We start from the raw sequence: 26,274 nt of genomic DNA on the forward strand, positions 1-26,274 counted from the left end.
CTCAAAGCTGCTGACTGTTACAGCAGTAACTGCACAGGAATTGAACAAATAATGCATTTGTCTCTTGTTCTTTTTTTCTCTTTTTTGAAACAGAAACCATCCCTTTGTGCCCGATCTCTGTGAAACGCCCCTTGCTGCAACACACCAAGGATATAGATAGGAGCAGTGAGCGTTGGACAATGTCTTATGGGGTGCAAGGCTGTGAAGGTCTGGGGCAGTCCCTGACCAAGGAGCACCATGGTGGCATGGATGAGGGTCCAGCACAGTGTGGAAGGCTTTTGTCTTGTTCTGGTGTGCCCAGTGTCATGGGTGAGGGAAGGAGGGGAGAGGAGAGGTTGGAGTGGGGCAGCTCTTTGAGGTGAATTGTGTTTGCCACCCCCACATCAATGCCATGCGCTTTCTCACCATGTGTTTTTTTGCTTTTGTCAGTGAGCCACACTGAGATCATGCTGTGTTTCTTTCTCTTCCTTCCTGCAGGGTCTTATATCCTTTCCCACCTATCCTCTGCACTGGCAGCAGTGATTGCACGCAGACCCTCGTCCCAGAACTGCGCCCCCAGCCTGCACTTCACCCACATACCTATCCCCCATGGGGCTTCCCCTTCCTTCTGTGTCCAAACCAGTGCTCCTCACCTGCTCCCCTCTGCCCTCAGTATTCTTCTTTCCCTTCTGATTGAGGACTGTCTCATGTCCTTCTCCAGCAGATAAGCACCACTTCCTTCACGGCTCTTATTTGCATCCTTCTGTTGTGGCTGAAGTCCTAATGGGTAATATCAAAATGGTCAGAGGCAAGATAGGAAGGGCAGTTATGCTGAAGGGTGCTACCACCTCTCCTTCACTGATCCATAATGAATTGTGGAGGTGGCTCTCCCAGAATTGGGAGAGGAGAAGCTGGGAATAGTCCTTGGAGTTTTGGATTTAGTCAGATGCAGGTGATTCTTGGCCAACAATGTTTAATCTAGTGCTATAGGGGAAAAAAAGTTACTGATGCAAATGAGAGTGTCATCAGGCACTGATGTCCAAATAGGCTTTGGACAGGATCCTGCAGATGTTTACAACCAGTTACAACTTTATTCACAGGAGCATCACTATGAATGTAAAGCTGTGTGCACTTATGGGCTTGCAGGCTGAGAGCGCGCTTCCCCAAGAGCTGCTCGTCAGTAGCGTGCTGATGGCTGCCCTGCAGCCTGGAGCTGACTGCCGATGGCAGGAGCTGACAGAGCCACTGGCACAAAAATATTCCACTGAGGCCGGAGAGAGGTCACTGCACTAGCTCAATGTGAGGCAGGACGTGCCAGAAGATTGAGAGGGACTCGAGCACCTACTCTGTCTGATATTTGCCATACATGGGGCCTTTTATTAACTCCTTGAAGGTTGCTGTTTGGTGTTAACTTCTGAAGAGCTGCGAGGCACCTAAGCAGAGCCTGCCTAGAAAAGGAAACAGCAACAGGACAGTCGTTTACCATTAATTCACGGATGTGTCACGAAACGCGGAGATGTGATGTGTGCTGCTATTCTGTTCCAATGCTTCGCTGTAGACAGCTTGGGCAGGGCTAGTTACCACGGACTCGAACTGTGAGCAAGAGCCTGGGTGCTACAGCTTCTGCTCCATTGGTGGGCTCTGCTCTAGGCAGTTTGGAGCAAAATTTGCATGCTTTCTTTAAAAAAGGAGACAATTCTGTTTTTAACAGTGCAGTTGACTTTACGCCCTCTTTTCAAGTAGAAGTAGAAAAAAAGCAGCAAGGAAAAGATCATGAAATACTTGAGAAATTCAGAGGTTACTACCCTCCTAAGAGAAAAACTTCAGAGAGACACTTCCAGATATCAGAAGAAAGGACAATTGATGTGGAAAAGCTTCCGCCCCTTATCCCCAGGCTGAGTAAATAGGCATGTCGGGTTATCCCATTTACACCCCGCCTTGGTGCTCTGCATTTCGAGCCACAGTCAGCAATTGTCTGCAGCCACGGGCGAGGGGGGCAGGAATGTGGTGGCCGGGGGCTTCCCGGGGCGCAGGCAGAGCGGCCGGCTGGCCGGGTGACCCCTTCCCAAAATAAACAGGAAGCCCAGGAAGCAGTGACCCCTCCGTGACACCGCGCTGGCTCTGCTCCCTGCCTTCTGTGCGGGAGTCGACAGGCTTCCAAATACCCTCAGAAAATTGGACAGGGGCGAGGACTCCACAGGAAACGTTACAAAATAAGAGCAGAAACAGATCGTCTGTTGAAAAAATTACAGAGGGCTTTAAAGCTCCTCTTTTTAGGCTCCTGGATAGTTGTATTCCTTGTCTGTGCTTCATTCCCCTGAGCCCATGTCGATGCAGCTTGCAGAGCCCCGAATAGCTGCAGAGGGGCAGAGCTTCCCTTTCTGCATGTGTGAAGTGCTGCTGTGCCTGAGCAAAGCACAAAGAGGAGTCCCAAGGAGGCTGCACCAAGGGCTTTCTCAGATGGGCTAGGGAGTTCAGGCTGGGAAATGCTTTTTCCCTGCTTGTTGGAGTTGGCAGTAGGGTCCTCACACAAAATAAAAGTCAAAACCAAGGACCAGACCTCAAAGTGTGGGCCAGGGCTATTAATGCTGTTTCCAACATGGGAGTTCCTGCATTACCCAAACATCCCCCTGAAGCAGCAAACTGGCGCTTGCTGACAGCTCCAGCTGGCAAATCACCTCCCGGGCCTGCCAGAAGAACTCGCTGTCCCAAAAGTCTCCCTGCCTCGATGGCTGGTGGCCCCACAGTTTGGGGCAGGACAGGACCACCACCAGTGGGGCAGGCAGCCCAGCTGAAGGGAGACAGTGCTGCTGCTGATCTCTGGGCTTCCTGGCAGTGCTGGCCATTTCGTGATCCCATTTTTCTACTCACACAGCAACAGTTGTCTTGTCCTCCCTGCAGGGCACAGACACCTGGAGGGGCTGGGGGCTTTGGAGTGCAGGTGCCAATGGGTTTGGCCTCCACACAGATCAGCTAGTTCAAAAACACTCGGGGGAGACAAAAGGGGAGATGGATTCCCTCTCTGATTCCATAGCAATTGCTAGGATTGTATAGCTACCAAACACTGGGTAGCAAAACAGACATGCCCACCTTGCTTGGCAGCAAGACGCACTATGCTGGTGCCCTTCCTATGCTCCCCCATCCCCCCCACCTCAAGGGGGTTGCTCTTTAGGGGAAGGACTCTAATACAGGGAGCAGTGGGCAGCTCCTACAGGAGAGTCCCTTGAACAGCCCAGTCTTCCATCAGGAGGAATTTTGATCATTGGCATGCAAAGGTTGCAGAATGGTTCATTAGGCTGCAGCCTTGGTTTGTTCCAGGTACACTGAGATATTGTTGGGGTACTGTTTCTGCTAGTCATTTCAGCTATACTATTTCAATTTTACAATGAGACCAGAGTCAACAGAAGTGTGCCCAAATCTGAGAAAACACAAAATGCAGACAAAATTTGGTTTTGGCCTCCCAGCACTTCCTCTCATTCTTTCCCTTTCTCTCCTTCTGATGTTCAGGCAGTGCCCCTCCTCTGCTGGAAAACCCTTAGGGAGCATTCTGGGCAGTCAGAGCAGGGAGGAAATGTTCCTCTCTGTGCTTCAGCCCATAGCCTTATCTTTTTGCTGACTGCAGTCTAATATGCTAAGTAAAAACAAGTAAAAAAGGATATTTTTGTCTTCTTGTACATTCTGTCATACGAGTAGTATACTACTGTGTAGCAATGCTGAGGAGCAATACTTTCAAGTTTAGGCATTAATGATGTATTTGTAAATTTAAACAGCAGAGTTGTATTGCATTACTTCATTCTATGCATGTGTACTTTCAGCCAAAAAAATCATACACATCCCATTTCTAGGCACCCACATCCCTTCTGCTCATGCTGAGCTCCAGAAGGAGGTGCCTGCTAGGAAGTACAGTTGAGTTCCTATTCGATTAAAAGAACACCAGCAACATTAATAACTGGTAGACCTGTGCTGGAACTGGCAATTAAACTCAGTCTCATCCTGCACATTCCAGTCATTAAAGGTACTTGCCAAAGGCTGGGACTTGCGTATCGCTTAGTCTCCCAAATAGGAGTGGATGAGGACCAGTCATTTCCATAATGGGTCCTGCGAAGGGCCTCGCATCTCGCTTGAGGAATGGCCATGCCAGTGAGCTTGCTAGGGCAGCTGCAGGGGCTGCTTGCACAGCTGCACTTGCTGCTGATTCAGGGGTCTTGTATGTGCTCTTGGAAGGTGTCAGACAGGCATACCTCGACAAGCCTCCCCCAACACGTCTCACCAGTTTCCACATGCAGTCCATCATGATAAGGAGCACCAAGCAGCTGCCTCTTTGCTTCATGGTCTGCTTGCACTTCCGTATGCCTCATGCAGCCTCAGAGGTGAATGACTTTTGAATATTGCAGATCTGGGATGGGTTTCAGTGGCTGATCCAGAGGCAAGAGGATGATCATTTTGATCATCCATTTTCCCTTTGCCAGTTACTATTATTGCTAACTGCTGTTCCACACACATTGTAATTAAGTGGAAAAAATACAGACCAAATGAAAAAGAGTACAAGCCTCTCAAAAACATCTCTGCTTTAGCTGCAGCCTGACTCAGCCTTCAATTAACATTCTTACTTAAAATAGTTTTGTTATACAGCTTTTGTTAAGTCTTACATAATAGCAGACCAAATCACCACCCCAGAGCACCATGCTGAAGAGAGGAGCTTGGCCCTGGTTTCCGGAGCACTGTCTCATCCTGTCTTTGATCCAGATGGCCTTGGGCGTGAGCTGCATGAGCTACCAGAGGAGAGCATGCAGCACACCTGCAGCTCTGCTTTGGTGGGCACAATGAGTTAGTGCTGTCATCAGAAGAAGTGGTCCCGCTCTCCCCCACCCCAGCTCTCAGTTCTGCCAGCGCTGCCCTTGGCATTTTGGTTGTGTGGCTGCTGGAGCAAATCTGGCAGCACCAACCAGCTGCAGTGCAACCTGCCACGGTGCCACCATCCTGCTGTGCCAGGGGTGCTTCTGGGGCAAAAGGGAGCAGGTCAGGATGGGTGGCTGGGAAGGGACCTCAGCAGCAGCATCACTTTGGAGCTGCTGCAGAAGCCCCTCATGCTGCACCTACAGGTGTCCTCCCATCACCCATCAACAGCTGTGACAACCCTCCCCATGCTGCCAGAGTGCACACTGAGGAGGAGGGAGGGACACATGGACCAGCAGGGCTTCCCAGGGGCACAGGGCCACTCTGGAGATGGGTCTGATTTCCTGCCAGGACCTGAGGAGCTTAGAGGCTGGGCTCCTTATCCTGTAGAGCAAGATGACAGCCCTGCCTCCATCACCAATAATGACAATGTGGGGAAACCCCTGCACAGGACTTCTCCACTGCAGAGGGGTGTCCTTATCACTCAGTAGCTCTAAAAAAAAATTTACCTATCAGCACGATTTTTCCTTTGTTGTTCTTATTGGGCCTATGTCTAATGGGTACAAAACTAGAATAAAAAACATGTGTGTGTGTGTGTAAATAAAATGGGAGCTTGTATTAAAATCTCAAAAATTGGTACATGCAATGCAGGTATGAGGTGAGGAAGATACTCCCTTGTCTACTTCAGTAAGGGGGCCTACTTTCCATTTGAAGCCATTGCTGTCAAGTTTATGGCCCCACAGATGCTCTCTGGGATTGTGAGAACCTTATCCTAGGAATGCACCATGCTCATAAACCAGGATGGTGATTCAAATGGAGAGAGAGCTGGGAAAAGAAGTCAGGCACATCTAAACCTAGTATCACTCACCACTCCCAACCTCAGTAAGCCAATGATCACAGGGCAATCATAGTTCCTGCTGAGGGCAGCTCTGCTAAGACACTGAATTTTCACTAGAGTGGCATTTGGCCTGAGGTGATGAGTGAGGACCGCTTAACATGACGTCAAGCAGTCCTGCAGCTGACAGCTCACTCCTGCCTCTGCTTGGCTTAGCTCAGAGTCCCAGCCTGGCCCACCATCAGAGCTGAAGGAGGGTCACTCCTGCCAGTGTCCCCCTGTGCCAAGGAGCTGGGAAAACTCCTAGGGAGGACAGGAAAGTCACATAATGGGCTCAGCTCCTCTTCCTCTGGGAGATCCTGCAGTCGCACAGAACCTGGAAAGAAGTAGGTTAATGCAAGAGAGCCCCTTTCTTGTGAATTTTGTTTTAGACTAAGAGTTACGTGTTTTGGCAGACTTTTTGATGAATAGGTCAGCAGGGTGTGGAAACATATTCTAAAGCTTTCTGCATCCTTGCACATGCTTCTAGTTGCCGGGGGTTTTGCCTACTGCTTCACTTGGAAAGGTTTAAAAGAAAATGTAAATCACAGGCAAAGAGTAGAGATAGATTTTTGTGCGTACTTTTGGCACAGATTTTAGCTATTCCTTTGTAATTTGTGAAATAACAGCAAGAAATTCTACTCAACTGTATATGATATGAAAATACCAGTTTCTCTGTTTACAAATTGATAAAAAATCCCATCACAGTCTGCTATATGCATCTCCAGGTAGCATACATAAATGTCCTTAGAACTTTCTTTGCCTCAGAATGGATACAGGGCAAGTGGGAAGAATCTGGACTTTTTCACATCTTCTTCCAGAACTAGTATTGATAATAAAAAGATATTGTTTCACATACCTCAAAAAGATGTGAATGTTTCTGCACACTAGGCTTTCAGAATCAAACTTCTCCACTTGAAATATGAGAAAAATCGTATGAGCAAAAGACTAAGAAACTCTTTTCAGATGTAATCAGATACACTGTCCGACAGACTGGAATACTTAAAATCCTTTTCAACCAATGGCATGTCAAGACATGCCTGCTTTGGACACTGTTAAGACATCCAGCCCCCATATTTTACATACCCTCCTAATTACATTCATATGTTCAGTTTCATATTTGACCTCTTTCTTGCAACAGAGTGCCAAGTAAAGCTCTCCACCTCCTAGGTTTCATATAGGAATTAAGCTGGGGAGTGTGGAGGATTCATGATTGTTTTATTCCTCAAACATACACCAATAAGCAGTAAGCAAAATAAAAACATTTAAAAAACCCAAAACATTACAAATGTGCACTTTTAAATTTAAAGTATACTCTGGGCTCTTTCTCTTGGCCTTGTTTTTTGGAGCACTTTGGTGTTCACACCTCTAATGCTTCCTCCTTCATCTGGCAGCTCACCAGCTACCAGGTTTCAGCTTCTCTTTATTTGGAGGAAAAGACTATTTGCACAAAAATTACAACATTCCAGAGTGAGAAACTGGCTCATCTCAGTTGTTAGGACTTTTGTCACCGAATCCAGTAGGTTCAGGTTTCCAGTGCACTGGGAATGGCTTTACATGAAATCCCATGGAAACACTGGCCAGAAGACACCAGCTGAGAGAAATTCACTCTTTTCTTCCCTCCCCTAAATTCCCTAAGAAGCCAAAGCAAAAAAATCACATCACTATCAGCAAGAAGAGGATTGGAAAACCTGATAAATGTGATTATTTGATGTTAAATGCACATGCTTTAAAAACATGTGATCAAAGAGAAAAAGATCTGAAGGCACAGTGATTCCTAAATGGTGGCCTTTGGACCATTGCTGTTGTTTTGGTGAAGGAAACAGCAACGGTGACAGAAAGAGCAAAGTGACTGGCAGCCTGCACCAGAGTGCATTTCACTCCCAGCTTGTTCTCAGGCAAGACAAGGTTTTTCCCAAGTGCAGTCCACAAGGCTGGATCACAAGCCCTCAGCCTCCAGCACATCAAGATTTCCAGCTTCAAGACAATGCATCTGGGATATTTTGGGTGAGCTGTACCTCCTGTATACTTTACTTGGACAGTTGGGTTTAAATACCATGCTGCTCTGCTCTCATTTAGCACTGTTATTGCAACCTTTTTCGTGGAGAAAGAAGAGTAATCCTCATGTAAAAATAATAGTATTGCAGACCTAGACAGCAGATGGTGTTATTAAATACCTGGGCAAAGTCTAAGGTCATAAGGCTCTAACAATTAACAAGTTATATTGTCTTTCACTTAATTGGTAACCTCCTGGTGTGGGATGTTTGCAAGGCTGAGCACAGTGGCAAGTGGTATCTTGTCCAAGCCCAGATAACTCTTCCAGTTAAACAAATATTTGACAACCATTCTCTTGCCTAAATTTGTTGCTACCAACATGTCAGATAAAAATAATATGATTCCATTTAATCTCCTAAATGATCCCTTCTTTAACCAACTACATTAGGTTTTAACTGGACGGTAACAATTTGAGTGCTTATTGATAGTTGCCTGGCATATAGGATAATTTATAGGAGCACAGAGAGACAAATCCTTAGGGGATGTAAATCATTGTGAGTGTGCTGCAAAGTATGTCTCTGACTGGCTCCCCAAGGCACTGTGCCCATGAGGTGTGCTCACCAGCCAGCTTTTGTTGTCCACAGAGGTCTTCAACCATGACACGTTTTTTCTTACTCATGGGTCTGCTGTCCTAGGGATGCACACATTTATCTGTGTTGATAAAGTTGAAATTGAACCTTGGTAATGTGTGTCAAGGCTGTTCTCATTGCATGATCTAATCACATTTTCAGGCAGGGCTCCCTCTAAGGATTAATTTCATATTGTAACAACTGCACTTTATCACTGTTTCCCTTGATATTTGCCTAGCCTTCTCTGAACTTTACCTCTCAGCTGATGGGTGACAATTTCACTTCTTTAATGGCACTCCCAGGTGTGAGAGAAACATTGTGTATCTGCTCATTTACCTGTTTCTTCCTCAGATGTTTCTTCCCTGCCAGTACCTCTTCGGAAGTTTGCCCAGGCCAGCTACCCAGGCCACCCCGTTAAACAGCCACAGCCATTCCTGCCAACCCCAGTTACATTTTTGCCTGAGCAGAGCAGCTAGTTCTTGTTGGCATGCCTCTCAGAAAGGCTGCTCCCCTGAAGTGCAGCCTTCTCTTCTGACATTGCCTTCTTTTAGAAGCATAGGCAAGAGTGCCTGCATCACTTTCAGAGATGTAGAGCCCTCCATCATCTCTTCTGGCCCTTCAAAGAAACCATGGAAGCTAAGCATCGCTCTTTGGGCCAGATCCTGGCCTTCATTTAATTACTGTATAGAGGCAAGATGGGGGGCTAAAGAAGAGTTCTGTCACTGCCAGTAGTTTCACACAGTACTTTTCCTCAACAGTAATTGATCTCCTGCTAGGATCCATGAACTTGAGAACAAAAAGTACATTTTATTATTTACAAGGGTTAGATGACAAATACAAACAGATGGTGTGAAGATGACTCCTAATGCATAGTGATCAAGGAATTTAATATTCATGGGTAAAGGCCTGGAAGATTAAGTAAACAGATTCAAATGTGCAGGGGAAGGTATCTCCTAACAATGCATAAAGTCAGCATGGCCTTTTTTGCCCTGTTACTGCTTGGCTCAGGGCAATTAACATAAAGGAAAAGACTGGCCAAATTTTCCAGTCTTCCTCAAGCATTCAGCTTGAGCAGCATCTTTATAAGGAAGCCCTCAGCAGGAATTTTTGCAAGGCCAAGAAAAAACCCTTCTATTTTGCTGTTGAAGAGGGCTGCAAAGCCTGAGCATGCTCCAGTCTGCTGCAGGTGCCCTTACGTAAAGCAGTTTTACCTGAATGACAGTGCTGTTTTAGCTGGGACTGGTCGGATGGCTCACGATTACTCACCCGAGCAAGGGTTGTGCCACTGGAGTCTCACCACACCAGTTCGCCGCTAATGATACTTCTCGTGGCAGAAGCTGGGATTTCGCTGGTGCTGCTTTCACATGCAGTCATCTTGCAGAGGCAATTTCAACACAGATGAATATTACGAGTCAGGTCCTCAGTATGAATCATCTTGTCCTTCCAGATGACTTTTTCTTTCTGTTGTTTACATTAGAGGCAGGGAATTTTGATGTTTTTTTGTGCCTGTGACTAAAGGAGTGTTTTGTATGGGAAGCAATTTCCAAACTCTCTTAAGTCATCCCTCTATATATTTCCTTTTGTTGTTGTTTTTTGTCCTTTTGAGCATAGGCAGATAGTGAGATGTTTCTAAGGTACTGCTGAGTGCTGAATGCACATCAAGAAAGGAAAAGCAGGGGGAAGGGTTTATTGATGCAAGTTTGGGCTGGATTGTGCCCAAAAGTTTGCTCTAAAACTTTGATTTTCCTTGTCCAGATCGGGTTATTGAACAAACAGATTATGTGGGATTTGGTCATTCCGTTGACTTAGATGATCACTCAGCCCCAGAAAGGTGTGCCCATGGAGTCAGGAGCAGGACAGCAGCTCTGAAGTGTCTGTCCCCCTGCTTTCTCTTGAAAAGGCCCCTTGCCAGTGCAATAGTCAGGATTCCATAGCCTGCAGAGAGATAGGAGAAGCTAAGAGATGGGGTACGGCTGGGGAATGGGTGAGCTCCAAGCCACAGCATGCAAAGGGTGGTGGTAAACTGCCCATGAAGGTGGAGGTGAGCTCTGCCCCTGGCACTCCATCACTCTAGCTCCAGGAGGAAAAATGACACCCCAGACTCAAGAAAAGGAGCTGCTATTTGTCTGCTCTATTTCCATCCTCCTTTAGTAGCTGTAGCCACCAAAGCTGTTGTTATGGCAGCCTGTCAAATTTCAGAAGACATCAGGCACCTCTTTCTTATGGTCTTGCTGCTCTGCCATGCTTTCTCCACAGCACCTGGCAGCATCCTGGAAATGGTATCTGGTACCTGAATCCTTTTAAAGGCTGTCATGTGAGGAGTGGTGTGTTTATTGCCATGACTCCAAGGCTCAGATTTCCAGAGGGGCCAAACCACTGCTCAAGTAAGTCATGCTGCTCACAGCAGCAGGTGCACAGCATCTCTGCATCTGGTATCCTCTCAGAAATTTGCCTGGCTCTGTGGATGCATTTGGTTGATATGGCTGTGCAAGCTGGGATACAGCCCAAGATATGCCACAGAGAAACCTGCCCTGCGAATAACAGCCTTTGTTAAGATGGATCCCATCTGTACGTGATTTCATCAGCTCCATGAAATGTACAGGACATTCATATGGTGAAATAGGCAAAGTCCCTGTTCCAAGAGAGAAGAACCCTTCTGTCTGCTTTTCAACAGGAGACTGTTGCCATATGAGGAGGTGAAACCTTCTGTGATGCTGGTATGCTCTTAACCACAGGATGGGACAAGCACTGTGACCATACTAACATCGTCAGAAAAATAATGTGCATGGAGAGGCATCAAAAGTACACCCAAAAAATTGGCATTGCCCTCTCCTTTGCCTTCTCTTCCTTAAATATGGAGCTGCTTAAAGCAGCATAAATACAATGCAGGCCAGCTAACAAGCAGTCCACAGTGCTGAAACACTCCTGCCGTCCAAGCCAGCTCCCTGCCAGCGATTTCATTTACCATATGTTTGGTGTGGGTTTTGGCAGAGTCAGCCTGAGGATTTTTTGGGCAGGCCTGCAAAACAGTTTTTCCCTGCCTCCACCCAAACGTGAGCAGGTCCTGTCTGCCACCGTCACACTGCTGTGCAGGGTCAGCCTGGCTGTTTTGGACAAAATTAGTCAGAAGTGCCTCTGGAAAAAAGCCCAAAGAGGGCTGATTCATTTTCCATAAGAGTATTTGTATTAAGGACACAGTAGGAAGATGACTTCTTCAGCATCACGCCCAACCACTGTTGCAGCTGCTTTTCCCATCGTGCAGTAATATCCCCAGGGATCACCGCCGTGATCGCTGTGTGCTTTCGTACTGGAGAGGCAGCTTGAGGAGGCTGCAAACAGCAGCAAAGGTAGATCCCGACAGGAACAGGGAGCCCCAACAGAACCAGCAGTACCCAGCAACAGTCCACCAATAAAGCATTTCTGCAGATGCCTCATTTTTCTGTTTGGTTTCTGTTTCTTTGCTGTGAGCGTCTGTTAGGTTTGCAGAGGAAGCCGCTGAGGTGTGAGCCAGGGCAGCCCCCGGTGCTGGCCCATCTCTGCAGCCTGGAAGCCCAGGTCATGGCAGGGGTGGCTCCCGGTCTCCCCATGGGTGGCAGCTCCGCCGCCCAGTGCAATGCTGCCAGGTAAGAAGGCTGACAGCTTTCCCAGGGAAGGAAACAGGAGGGTTGGGTACACACTGGGAAGGATTAGCTCACGTGGGTGCCAGTAAGGAGCAAACCTGGCAGGATTAGGACATTTTTCTCCAGGCATTGGATCTAGTGTCAGGCACGGCTTGCTGAAGCCTGTCTGCACGTCACGCTTCTGCTGCCTGCTGCAGGGCTGCCGAGCTGGGGCACAACCAAAGCAAACTGTGGCTTGGGGAAGGCTGCTCTGGAAAGCCAGCACTGGTGCAATGCACCTGAAGAGACCAGCTGCAGCAGTGCAGTCCTGCCAGGGGGGAGCGGGGTGCTGGGCAATGCTGGAGGACCACACTGGGATACTTATCCCAGGATGCACTACCCAGGCATACAGTGCCATCCAGCTAGGGCCCAGGACCAGTCTAGCTGGCCCAGAGAAAAAGAAAAGAAAATTTAAACACACTTCCCTGCCCTTTTTTAAGCAGATCCCAGAAGGTGGGAAGGTCTAGCTGCCTCTTTCTTTCCTGTCCCATTCTCAGAGCACATATTCCCAAGGGAATAGCAGTATTTCACAGAGACAAGTCATGTTCACCCAGCAGAGGAGCTTTGCAAAAGAGTCACAGGTTGTCTGTTCAACAGACACTGTTCACTAACTTGCTGACCTTAGGGAACAGCTTTGCCAGGTAAGCCCTCCAAGCAAAGATGAAAAAAACCCAATAGCCTGCAGGGCTATGATTCCTCCTCCCTTTCTGCTGAATTAGTAGCTAGAATAGCACCACATCTGCAGTGGCCAGGCACTCCGTCCCCTCTGGAGGAAGGCATTGGCATTTGGTCTCACCTCTACATTTCTGTTCTGTGAAGCAGCGTGTCTGATCATCCTGATTCACCCTGGAACTGAGATGTGGAATTTGGCTTGATACCCATTGGAAGGAAATTTAAATATTCATGCCTATAGCAACTTCTTTTGCAGACTACTCCAGCAAGCAAATGTGTCCCAGCTGGGACACCTGCTGTGCGCAGCATGGGCAGGAGCATCTCTTTCCCTGCCTGCCTCGTCTTGTCCAGCTCCAGCCCATCCTGGGGCTGCTCCTGAAGGCACCAGACCTACATGCTGTAGAACTGGCACAGGTGCCAAGGAAGCTTCCGTGTACCCACAGAAGGGCTGAGGGGGGCAATTCTGGCTGAGTCAGCGCTGCGGCTGCCCCGGGCACCCTTCTTGCCCTCCTCCCCCGGAGACACAAGCTGGCCTTTAATCAGCGTGAGCTGTGCACTGGGAACTGTCAGCATCGCTTTTGTTCCACTAATGGGTCTTTGCTGTAGCAAGGCCGGTGTGTTAACCCCAGGCGGTGACTCAGCATGCACAGCACGCCCCATCGCACACCCCTACCTCGAGTGTGGGAGAGCTGCGGGCAGGGAAGGGAGCGGCGTGGGATGACCGGCGCTGCCACGTGCAGGGATGCAGAGTTTCTCTCTTCCCTATTCTCATTTAGGGAGAAGCTGTTGCAAATTTCACAGCCCTTTCTAGCTAAGGCAAACAAAGGGGAAATTAATTCTGAGCGGGGGAACTGACATCAGTAAATAGCGAGGGCATTGCTAAATGCGAGTGGCTGGTTGTTTTCCTGCAGAAGCAGAGGCGGGCAAGGGCAAGCTTAGAAAATAAGGGAAAAGCGGCAGGGCAAGGGCAGGGATCTCTGCAGAGAGAACTCAGCAGATAAAAGGCAAAAGAACAAAGGGAGAGACGCTGGGGAAATATGACTGAGCAGATGCATTGCTTATCTGCTCCCGCATCAAATACAATTCCTATGTGTAAACCAAAAGCAATGACTAACCCAAAGCTGAGGACTGGCCTGTGGGAAGGGGTTATGCTGCTGTAATCAAAGGGCCGAGGTTAAACCATTTTAGTTAAGGCATTGCACACGTGAGCTACTGATAGAAGAAAAAATCTGGCTTTATGGCTTCCAACGAAATATCACAAACACGGTGGCTTCCTGGTGCAAAGTGCTGATCCTGTACAAGTGCATGCTTCCATTTGTTCAGAAATTGTTGACAAGTGTGCTGGCTGCCTTTATGCTGGATAAGGCACAGTTTGTCTTCCAACAGGTGGTTTAATGCCAGAAAAAAAAAATTGAAAAAATCGAGAGCCAGAATAAGCACGTGGTGCAGAATTTTGGCTCTTCCAACAGAAATGTGCCTGGGAGTTCACAAATAATCCTGATCAGTCTTATCCTGGGTACTGACACTTGTCTTAATTTTCACTTAAATCAAAGCAATCTTAGTTTAATTGGCTATTTCAGTCAAATATATGTCAGTGCAAATGTTTCTAGGTCCCAATATAACTAATTTCCAAGGCAATACAAATGGCAAGAGAAATGGTGCTCATGATTGTTACGGCGTTAACACATGCCTTTGACAAACACCTGCCCCGGGTTTAGATGCTAGAGGACCCCCGTGGTGTGTGAGGTGAGCCAACAGACCTTTCCTTGAGGTGCTGGGGCCAGGCAAGGGGTTTGGGCAGGGGGCAGATGAGAGAGCCATGGCAGGAGCCAGTGAGAGCCATGGCCGGGAGCTGGCAGGCGGGAGCGGCAGACATCTCCCAGTCTCTGAGTGGGATGGAAACCTCCTTCCCGGGTTTATTGCTGCAAGGTGTGTGCTCGCCTCCTCACTCAGCCTAACCTGCCCTCACCTGGGGTTTGAACTAGCACGTCTGGCCGAATTTTTTAGATGACTGTGTGAGTGTTTCTGCCACCTCCGGGAGAGGAGCAGTGCAGACAGATGTAGGCGGCAACATCTTCAAATTACAGCTTAATCCACAGCAGCTCATGAGTCAGGGCTGTGACTCACAGGCAGAGACAACTCGGCGTGAGGGGCACGCGGCTGCTGCCCCGGCTGCCTGCCCTGCCTGCCCTGCCGTGCCTGGGTACGGGCTGCACACCCGGCCTGCCCAGCACCAGCCCTGCCCGGCGAGCCGGCGGGCAGCTGTGCTGCTGCAGGAGCCCGCTGCTGCAGTCCGGGCACCGCAGCCTCCCGCAGCTCCCGGGGGCTCCGACAGCAGCGCAGGCCGTGCGGACATGTGTCACTTCTGCGTCCAACCCTGTACGAATTACTGACAGTGTGGCCTGGAGACCCACGTGTCCTCGAAATCCTCTAAACTGTGTTTCCAGAGCAAAAGGAGGGTGGAGACATGTTTTTATACCACTGTATTGGTTCAAATAACTGTTCAGATATAAAAATTACCTCCCACACATCCCGCAGCTTCTTGAGGTTTTACTTTTTCTTTCACTCTGAGAGAGATTAGCCTTTGGTGACTGAAGATCAAGAATATTTCTACCCGTACAAGTAAGTCTGTTGGTGCTCAGAGGAAATGGGGTTTCTTTGAAGGTCTGATTTTAGGTGAACCAATGATTTTAGCTGCATCAATGTTCCAGGCATTAGAGGCAAGCCTGCATTTTAAATGTGTTGCATGCTCAAAAAACTGTCTACCCTAGGCCAGTCCCAAGGCGTGAATATTAACGAAAGAGTTTCCCCACATGAACAACATGTACTGTCACATGCCTTATGCCTGCCTCGAATTTAAAATAGCCTGGTGCAGCCATAGAGAAGTCTCATGTCACTGTAACTCCACATCAACTGCAGGTAAATGCTGTGGGTGATACTGTTCTGCTGGGATGCATTTCCAGCTAGCTTCCAGAACAGCTCTCCTGTGGGGAATGGACTTGATCTGGGCTGAGTACGGCTGGACTTTGAGGACTCCAGGCATGCTGGCTTGGGTGCACAGGGGCAGAGCTGTTTGTCTCACTATTTCCACACGGCTGCTTTATTTTTGACTGCCAGGACTGAATTTCCCAAAAGGACTGCATCTCACAGACAACAGGATATTAAATGTGACAGATTTCCACTGTGGTAACTTTTTTTTCCAAAATCCACAGAGACCAGGGTGGCTGTCAGAGCAAATGTGCTGAGAACGGGTGCTCCATGCAGCACATCTCCTGTCCCACGGGCCAGCGTCCCTTCCGTGTCCTCGCCTGGGAGTAGAAAGGAAGGCCAATCAAAGAAGCCTCTCTGGCATTTTGTCTGAGTTACAAAAAAATGATAGCTGGAAAGTTTCTTCCGTGTTTTGTCCTTTGAAGAGACATGTTTAGTGTTACTGCCTTGCTTCAGACACCTGCCATATGTGGTGTTGAGGGCAGCTCTAAGTGGGACAGCGAGGTTTCGTTTGTGTCTCTGAGGAAACCTGTCTTTTATTCCCAGCACACTGGTGTTGCTGTGCTCTCCTTCTCTGAGCTCCAACTTGCAAACCTGTTCATTGCTCCCTGCATATCTGAACTTCACAGGCATCATTGCTTTTAACCAGCCTCTGCCTTTCCAGCCTGTGCCTGGCCACCAGCAGGGTGGGAACAAGCCTGGTGCTGGGGCATTTGTCAAGGCATTCTTGCCTTGTCCCTTTCCCACAGGCGTTTGCCCCAAGCTGGTTATCACTCTTTGAAGTCTGACATACAAAAAGTGTGTTTACTTAGGACAGGGAAGTAGGAAAACACTAATGGCGAGCAAACTGACTGGGGAGGCAAACATCTCCACTTCTCCTTTCTGGGTGTTTTCCCAGCTCGTAGAAGTGTCTCATGCCTGACTCAGCCTAACAGATCAGCAACCACCCCCAGAAACACCCCCCATCTCATCTGCCTCCACCAGTCCCCCTGTCCTATGCCAGCCTGCAGTGGCTGGAGGCAAGGGGGGGTCTGGCTGGGGTGGTTCCTGCTCCCCTCAACACAACAAACACCCTGACTTCAACGAAAAGGGTGAGGCTGCCCCTGTGTTTCCGTGGCATGCAGTGAGTGACTGGCATCGCCACACTTTCGTTACCTCTTTTGTACACTGTAATATGAATGTCTCTTCCTCTTCTCCTCCGAAGGTTTACCACATCTGGGACCGAGCAGTGAAGGGAGTTGTGCCCTTTGCTTCTGCCCTCTCCTTTCCTGCCAGCGCTACCTACCCTTGGTGGAATACTGGCAGCAGGTGTGGGATGGGTGGGCAGCCAGTACTTGTGCCTGGGGTTTGCCCCCCTTGGGGGCACCAGGCCTCCTTCCGCACAGCCGCTTCTTTCAAGCTGTTTCCAAAGTTTCAGATGGGCTCAGAGGAATTGCAACCAAAGTACTTGGGAGATGTTGCAACAGGACCTTTCGTTACAGTGAAAACTGCCTTCTTCCCCTCTCAAACCTCTTGCTCATGCCTAGCCCTGCTCTGGGGCTGCATGGAGGCTCACATCTGGGACCAAGTTAAAAATAATTTACCTTTTGGGTTCTTTTCCAGCCATATAATTTCCTTTATCCCCTTCAAGTGAAAGCACAGCATGGGAAGGGAGCAGGAGTGGGGCACTCATGGCATGGGTGGCCCCCAGAGGAGACATGGATATGGGGGGACTCCTCTGTGCTCCCACAGATGCCCACTCATAAAACCAGTCCTTGGAGGTTTTTAAGGCAGGCTGCAAGAGGCTGAGATCACACCCATTAATTGTTCCCTTTGCCTGCTCTTCCCTTGCCTGATTACAGGTTGTCTAGACTGAGAAGTGCAGGTTTTGCTCTTGGAGCATGATCAGAATAAGGTGCAACATGCCATCCTCCCTGTTGTGGAAAAGGGATGTCAGTGCCTGCTCAAGCAGGCTCTCTTTCTCTATTGGCTTGGGCTGGCTTTAGATGTGCCATCTCCTGGTGCAGGGAGAGGATGGGGCAGTCCCAGCCTACACAGTGCCCACTTCACAGGTAGGGCTTGGATCTCCAGGCACTGAAAAATTACTCAGTGCGGATCAGAAAGTGGTGGTGTTAAACACCAGTCACTTCAAAGCTGTTGTCAGTTGGTAAGAAAATAATTTAAAATTAAACCAGTTCTGAAACTATCTACCACAAGTGGTTACAAGCCTGAGTGTTGTAAAACTGGACCGTTTCCTCTTTTCCTCACAATGATCGTGTCCTTGATTCCTCCTTTAGGCTGCTTTGGCAATTCTTGCACAGTAATAAAAAGGCATGACACAGCATATGTTTTGTGGCTCACCTTGCCAAACAAAATTACAATGTTAGTGTAGCTGCTTTGCCTTTGCATAATGAACTCTACAAAGAAGCTGGAGAGAGGGTAAGCATCTGTGCCAAGATAAAAGCAAAAACAAGAAGTACAAAGGTCTGGTTTAAAGCAGTCTCCATTTAAAGTAATTCTTTTTAAAATGACTTATCTTGAAACTGTTACAGACAGTTAGGGAAAGTCATACAGTTTCTAAATGGCTGTTATGTTCTAAGTCTGCAGCTTCATTGCTCAGATTAAGAAAAAAATAGATGCAACTTTGAGAGCTCACAAACGTGTCACAGCAGAACATCATCTGCACAATGTGTGCTGGGGCCAGGAGGAAGTGGGCTGCAAAGGAACTGCTTATTCGCCATTCCTCAGGCTAGATGGACATCATTTGCACTTTTAATAGCATTCAGGACAATGTTTATATTATGGTAATTACACTGACTGACAGCAAGGGGAATTTGATGTGTGGGCAGGAGGTAGTTTGAGAGAGAGTGGTGCCCAGTCATGCTGCCTTTTTCATCACCTTACAGTCACCCCTCAGGGAACAGAAATGAGAGCATGGACCTCACTGGGAACTCCAATGGAAGGGAAAGATTTCCTTGTAGAGAGGATGATGACTGAGTAAAGGGAAAATCCTTCAGCCTATGGATCTGCTAAATCTGTTTCAGGAAAAAGGCAAAAAGCTGCCCCAACAAGCATACCGTGCTTATGCCACTAAATACCATATTCAGTTTATAGCTGAAATCGGATTCAGGAAGACTGAGTGGTTCAAATACTGAACATTTAAGATCAGAACCTACCTCAATAATGATAAAGACAAAACTCCCAGCAAAAGATCTGGCACGTAGTTTCTGGAAATCCAACTAAGACAATTAAGGGGAAAAAGAAGAAAAAAAAGAAAAGAAATGGGTGAGGAATATTTTGTCATCAGCTCTGGCAGGTCACCAAAATCTTGCCTATATAAATGAGATCCAGTCATTTGACAGGCATTAGATATGTTCATGCTTTAATCACACTGAAATATCACCTGCTTATCCTAACCCTTTTTTGCCTATATCACTGTGTTTATTGTGATATACTATGGGTGACATTTGGTAGCACTTGCTAATGATACAAGAGTTCAGTCAACAACTCTTTTTTTGGTAAGAAATGGCATCAAGGAAAATAATTTAGTTATTTTTAGATAACAAACACAAGAGAAATCTCCAAATACAGTGGCAAGATAAGTCAGTGCGTGAAGAACAGCAGGAGGTGGAATCAGTGTGGAAGGAAATGTGACCAAATCTGTGAAGCAGCTATGTGTCTGACAATATTCATCTTGCATAAAGCACCCTGAGGTGCCCTTCCAGTTCTCTGTAGGCACAATCTCCATGGGATGCTTCAAAACCAGCTTCATTCCCAGGCCATCTTGCCATGGTCCAGGTGTCCTTGGAGGCTGAGGGAGCACCTCCATGGCCCTGGCCCGGGAGCAGCGCACCCAGGAGGTGGCTAAACCCCAGCAGGCATCTCTGAAAAGAGTCAGAGATGCTGCACACTGAGACATGCTCAGCTCATTCCCTGCACAAAGCAAAGAAGACCCAACCACCAGCCCCTAGCCTTCAGCTCAGCACGACTCTGCAGGTGAGCATGTCCCCCTTGGAGAAAGGGATGGCTTTGAGGATGCTCTCTGGTGTCCATGTAGAATTCATGGGTCAACTTCAATGTTTCTGGGCATCGGTGCCCCATTTTGGATGATTGCTGCTGTTTTTCTGGTGGTGGGTACCTGGCAGCAGTGGCTCTGAGCCAGCTCAGTGTGCTGCAGCACCTGGCATGCCCTGCCTACAGCCCGGGTGCTGGGCTGGCTCCTGAGCTGCAACTGATGGTGTAAAGCTTCCAATAAATCAAGTGGCTCACAAAAACATGAGTGACTGCTTTCACAATGTGATTAAAATTACCAAGGGTAAACATTTCAAATGTTCAATAATTTACATCACCACCTGTACTTTAAAGTAGCTTTCCCCATTTCACTCCCTTAACCTTATGGGATTCTTTCCATGTTCTTGAAGCCATTTCCTTCCTCACTTCAGCTGTCATTGTGGCTGAACACTCTCCTAATAAATAAAAGTACTGTATGGCTGGAGATTGTGCTGGGGATGAAAACATAATGCCATTTATTATACAATTGTTTGGGCAGGCAGCTGATCTTAGCATACACTCTACATCCTTCCAAAATCAAGACAATTTGTAAAGTACTATTGCAAAATTTGGTTTATATTCCAGCTTGCTTCTTATGATTCTTATTTTTATGAAAGCATTTTCAAATGAATTTTCAGTTAGGTTTTTTCCATGCTGGCTTTTCACTCTAAGCACTGTTACTGAAGTCAGGCCTTACTTTCATGGTTTAGTTTTGAAAGGTTTTAAATGTAAATTTGGAACTCGTATTCCACATTACTGAGCTGTTTGTTTTTATATTTATTAACTAAGACTTATTTTCTCTCCAGAATTCTTGCATTTCCTACCAGGTAAGCTCTTGGGTGAACTAATTCTTCAGGATGGACATGAACTGAATTATTGGAACAAAAAAAACAGTAGGGAAGAGGTAGGGTAAATTGTCCTTCCAGCTACTTCTGCAAATGTGTCAGTAGCAGGTTGAGTCCTGGGACTGACGTGTGGCTTTCAGTCCTCTCCTGGCAAAGCAGGAGATCTGAGCAGTGGGGGGTAGGTGCAGGGCTTTGGACCATTGGGTTTTCTCAGAGGAGCAGTGGAAAGACTACCTGTTACAACATGCTTTTCCCTCAGGTGAGTTACTTTTTATAGATGCTTTGTTTTAGGAAACCATGAGTTGGCACTGCTACTTTTGATTTTACTTCAGGGAAGATGAGCTATAGGTTCACGGGGGTTCTCTGCTTCCAGTAGTGTGGTTTCTTTTAATCAGAGTAGGCTGATGCAAATACACCAGTTGTCTAAGCCTCTAGGTATGTATTTAGAAAATACATTACCCATCCATGTCTTTATGGGGAAACCTTTCAAATCTTCCCACCTTTTCTTCACAGGTGTTTTTAAGCATTGTACGGTCTGATCAAAAAACCACGAGCATGACCAGGAGTGTTGTCCAGCTGATGAGAATTGATTCTGAATTAGACCATAAAAGAAGGATGCACTGTGACAGAATTTTGTAAATTTGGGCTTTTTTTTCTTTTTAGTAAGAAACTGGCTTTTCAAGACCCATCCTAGTAGGAGAATATGCAGTGTTAGCACCGTGGTTCACCCAGTCAACCACTTGTGATCAGTTTATTCTCCCTGAGGTCTGAAGGTCTCTGCACTTTCCCAAGGAGCTTCCTATGACTCAAAGAGCAACCATTGGAGGACACATCAGATCAACAATTTCTAGACAAAGAACAGAAATCAGACTGCTTGCAAGGATACCAGCTGTTGATGTATCATCATAGCTCTTCTACAATAGTGGAAGGGTTGTTTTCTTTTTATACAATTATGTCAAGAGGAATTAGTTATAAGGTTGTCCTCATATGGTTGTTTGGAGCATTAAAGCCAACAGCTTCTTTAGCAACCATCCCAGCTTCTGGGCAAATATCCATGGCAGCTTTGGGAGCTCTCTTTAGTTCTGGATGCCCCATAAAGAAACACCATTTATACTGAATTAACTAGCTGCTAGTTCACCCCTAATGCCAGGACTTGATGTAGTGAAGCAAAACTACGGTGAAGTAATGAAATCAATAATGTTATTAAAATAACTTGCAGCAGAGTTACCAGACACCCTGCTGGCGAATCTCTCAGTACCTAAAGGGATGTCAGCAGGAACATGCCAAGGCCACAGATAACAGCCAAAAAGCCATCTTGCCTTCACCCCACTCAGGGGAGCTTTTCCAGAATATCACAAGGGCAGGCACCCAGGGACAGTCCCAGGATGGATGAGGGTAAGCTTGGGTGGGATGGCAGCAGAGAAGAGAGGACAAGCAGTTCCAAAAAGGTAGTTTTTGGCTTGGAGTTTTGCATAAGAAAGCTTTTGTAGCACTAATGCAGCTAGAGTGAGACATTACCAGGAGCAGTGCACACTGTGCACTGGAAAAAGCTGTCTGGAAAAGATTAATCTGATCTTGAAGGCCAGATGTATCTTGGTTGGCCATTGAGAAGCTGGAGGGTCTGGCTCATTGATGGATGCAGTGAAGACAAAACAGCTCTGCTTGGCCTGAATCTCTGTGTTTAAAAACACATTTTAGTGTCAATGCATAACTGAATAAAGAAGATTAACTATATGCTAGTAAGGCCTAAGCCTTCTTATTGTACAAAGACCATAAAACCATCCTAAGACAGACAAACAGAACTGAGAAAGTATTTTAATAACATACTTTTACTGCTCATGTTTTATACAAGTAACGCACGTATTTCCACCACTATTAGCCACATCTCCTGGAAACAAGTTCACAGGTAAGTAATTCTAAGTGCTAAATATGCAGGGACTTTTCTGTCTGGCTCTATTCTGGTACTCTGTCTGTGCTCTTCCCTGAACTGACTGCAGCTGCCATCTCTCCAGCTTCTTCCTGGACAGCTACTCTGAAAATTTTTATTCTAATTAGAACAGGGGAACTGATTTTGCCGGTGATGGTGACAAGCAACTGGTGTGAGAGTGGTCTTGAAGTATTAGAAGTCATGATTACTAGGAAAGGAGGCAGAGAAAAACAACCCACAAAGACAAAACAGTGGACTTTGAGACAGACTTTAGCTAACTCACAGTGTTAGTACACACAAGCCCAGAGGAACAAATCCAAGGCAGAAAGGACATTTGGGGAGTTGGCAGTGCCCTAAGGAAGTTGTATGAAAGGCACATAACTACTGTGAGCTTCTTTGTACTGGGGCAACTTAGCACAACTACAGAGGGAAGCTAGCAAGGTATCAACTGGCTAAGTCATGAGCTCTTCATTAGTTTCAGAAGTGCAGAGGAAGCACACAGAAAGTGGAACTAGGTCACGTTAGTAAGTATGAAAGAGCAGCATAAGCATGGAGGAACAACATGAAGATGCAAGTGATGCAACAAACAGTGGGCGTGAAGTGTATGCACTAATAGCAACAGGAGAGCCAGAGAAAGAGCTGGGTTTCACAAAGAGAAGCAGACACTGAGCTGATGATGTCAAACATGCAAAAGTGTTTGATATTTTGTCCTTCAGTTTTGGTCAAAAAGCGCCCTGTTTAACACAACCAGCATAAGCAGTCCAAGGGTAAGAATACCAGCTGCAAGAAAGAACAAAGAGGTCAGACAGTGTCTAAATAAGTCAGATATATTCCACCTGACAAGCCCTAAAATTCTTTTGCCATGATGAGTAAAGCAGCTGAAGCCCACTCAGCACCATCAGCACAGAAGTCAGGGATGGGGGCATGTGTTTCTGCACACTGAGAAAAGCAAATCTAGCACCTACCACAAAAAGGGGAGGACAGACAGGAGGAATCAGAGACCAGACAGATTAATTTCAATTCCTGGAAAATTACTGGAAGTGGTAATTGGATAAACTATTTTCCAGCACCTAGAAGACAACAAGCAGATGAAGAACAGTGAGTACTGATTTGACAAGAACAAATCACATCAAATCAATCTAATTTCCTTCTACTGTAGGTCTTAGATCTTGATTTTAGTGCAGTTTTTGCCTTTATCTCACCTGACACTTTCATAAACCAAGCAAAGAAGTGCAGCTTTGAAGAACCTGCTATTAGAGGAGTGTACAGCTGGTTGGAAAACCAGACTAAGAGCAGTTATAAATGTTTCACTGTCAAACTGGCAGTACGTATCAAATGAAGTCTGAAGCCATCTGTTTTATGTCTGGCAGCACACAGTATTTTCATTAATATCTTAAAAAAAAAAAAACAACAAGAGCAGGGAACACTTATTAAATTAGCACAGGACACTATGAAGAACAAGCACTTTGGAGAACAGGAGGAGAATGCAAAACAATCTTGACAAATGAGGTAGAGGGATGGGATGGGATGGGATGGGATGGGATGGGATGGGATGGGATGGGATGGGAAGCAAAGCACCATTTGGAATGGACAAACGGAGCTCTGAGTCTTTGTAGGTGTCATCAAGGACTACAAGACCAACTGGGGAACAACCAGCACAGCAGCAGTTCTGAGAAGAAGAAGATCTAGGGGTGTCAATTCAATATGAATGAGCGTGGTCATGCTGCAGTAAAAAATGAAAGTACACTAATGAGGTGAACAAACAGAAGTGCAGCCTGTGACAAACAGGAAACCAGTCTTCCCCTGTTGTCTATGTTGTCAAGGCTTCATTTGTAGTCATCTGTGCAGTTTTGGCCACTGTAGTTCAGGGAGACTGAGCTGATTGCAGAAAGTGCAAAGGAGAGCAATGGCAATGGTCCAGAAATGGTGCTGAGTGGAAAAGGCTGAATAGTCTAAACCCAAAAAACTGTGTTAATAAGATAGTCTGTGCCACAGTGTAGAGGCTAGGAAAACATGCTAGTGATTATCTAACATATAAACCAGGAAAGGAATATCTCATTTCTAAGTCCATCTGGGCCACTAGAATCTTGAATCAGAGCACCAGAATAGGCTGCCCAGAGTTGAAGAATAGCCAGTGTTAGAGGGCTTTGAGCACTAATGCAAAATCCCACATGGGGCTTGGGGAGGAGCAGTCAGGCCAGACAGTGATTCTGCCAGCCCCATCTCCAACAGTTTCCAGGAGTGGATAGTCTTTGGGATTCAACTCACAGCTTGCATCTAAACATCTCCAATACTGGAAGCCATTTCTCAGTGAGGACAACTGAACCAATCAGTGTAATTGTATCTTTAATGAAATAGCTTTGGTCAGAAAAAGGAGGGAAGACATAAACTCAGTGTCAATTGAGCCAGTGTAATACAATGGGGTGATGTTAGAATTTGCTTGCAGCCTACCTGGTGGTGTCCCATTGACAAAAGTGGTATTTTGTTGCAAGCTTTTGGGAATCTGTTGCTACAGGTTTCCTCTTGCAACTTACTGAGTGACACCATGGCTCTGAATACTCACACTCACTCTTTGTCCTCTGTCACCTTGACAGCATCCTCCTCTCTAGTATCCTTTATGGACTGTACTGGTGTTGCAAATGTTGCCTGCTTCTTGCTGTTAGTAGAAATCCTTGCCTCAAATGCCTCTTTGGCTGTAATACCCCTTATACCTATTGTTTCCCTGCCTTCCCTTCTAGAAATGCAGCTCTGCTGTCCTCCAATTCATGTAAGCCCTCACCCTAAAGCTCTTCCCAGGGTTTTATATCATGCGGTTTTGTAGCCCTCTCTGCTTACTAGTGTCTTCCCCTCTGGCCTTGCTCTCTTCCCAGGACTCTCAATTTGCCACCCTAGACTTCCACACTTCGTCACCCGAAATCAGTGTCATACATTTGCCTGGCTGCCCACAAAGCTGAGCACTTGATACAGGAGAAGTTCTCAGCAATCCCATCTGAATCCTTTCTCCCTTCACCAGATTAATTAATTTCTGTCTTCTCATGACCCAGTCTCCTACTGGTACAGCAGAATAGGTAGCTATAATGATGCCTCCTGACCTTAAATACCCAAGGATAATCTAAGAAGGGGGGTTGTGGCACAGGTAAAAACCACACACCACATTTTTTAATAAATGCTGCAGGCTGGATCCCTTGAACTTATGCCTTGGATATGATCGTGCACAGTGTAAAACAGTCTGGCTTGGGTATGTTCACTTGTTTTACCATTTGTTGGGCTCTTGTTAACCGTGTACTGATTTGACACTGAGTTCCTTGCTGCGATATGCATTGTTATATATGTCAAACATATAAAACACTGCCTAGCTGTACTTTTGTTAGATGAGATTTCGTACGCCCCCACACAAGGCCACATGCCCTGCAGAAAATGCTGCAGTGTCCCCAGCCAGGGAGCTCCAGCAGAAGAAATGTTATGACAGTGCAAACATTTACCTGTGTTGCAGGCGTGATAGGAAGTGACACTGCAAACAGACGTGTTTGAGCAACCTGGTCTAGTGGAAGGTGTCCCTGCCCCTGGCAGAGGGGGCTGAACTGGATGGTCTTTAAGATCACTTCCAACCCAAACCAGCCTGTGATTCTATGATTCTTTGTAACCTGTCAAGGCCTCAGATGTGCTCTTGGGCCCATCAGCTTGTCTTCTAGCCAAAAGCAGTCCTGAAGCTTTCTGCTCCCCAAAGCCTGAAGGCATCTGCACACAGCCAGTGTCCTAAATGATGAAACCTGCACAACCG

Source organism: Coloeus monedula (assembly GCF_965178545.1).
Source record: "Coloeus monedula genome assembly, chromosome: 2".
NCBI classification, from domain to species: domain Eukaryota; kingdom Metazoa; phylum Chordata; class Aves; order Passeriformes; family Corvidae; genus Coloeus; species Coloeus monedula.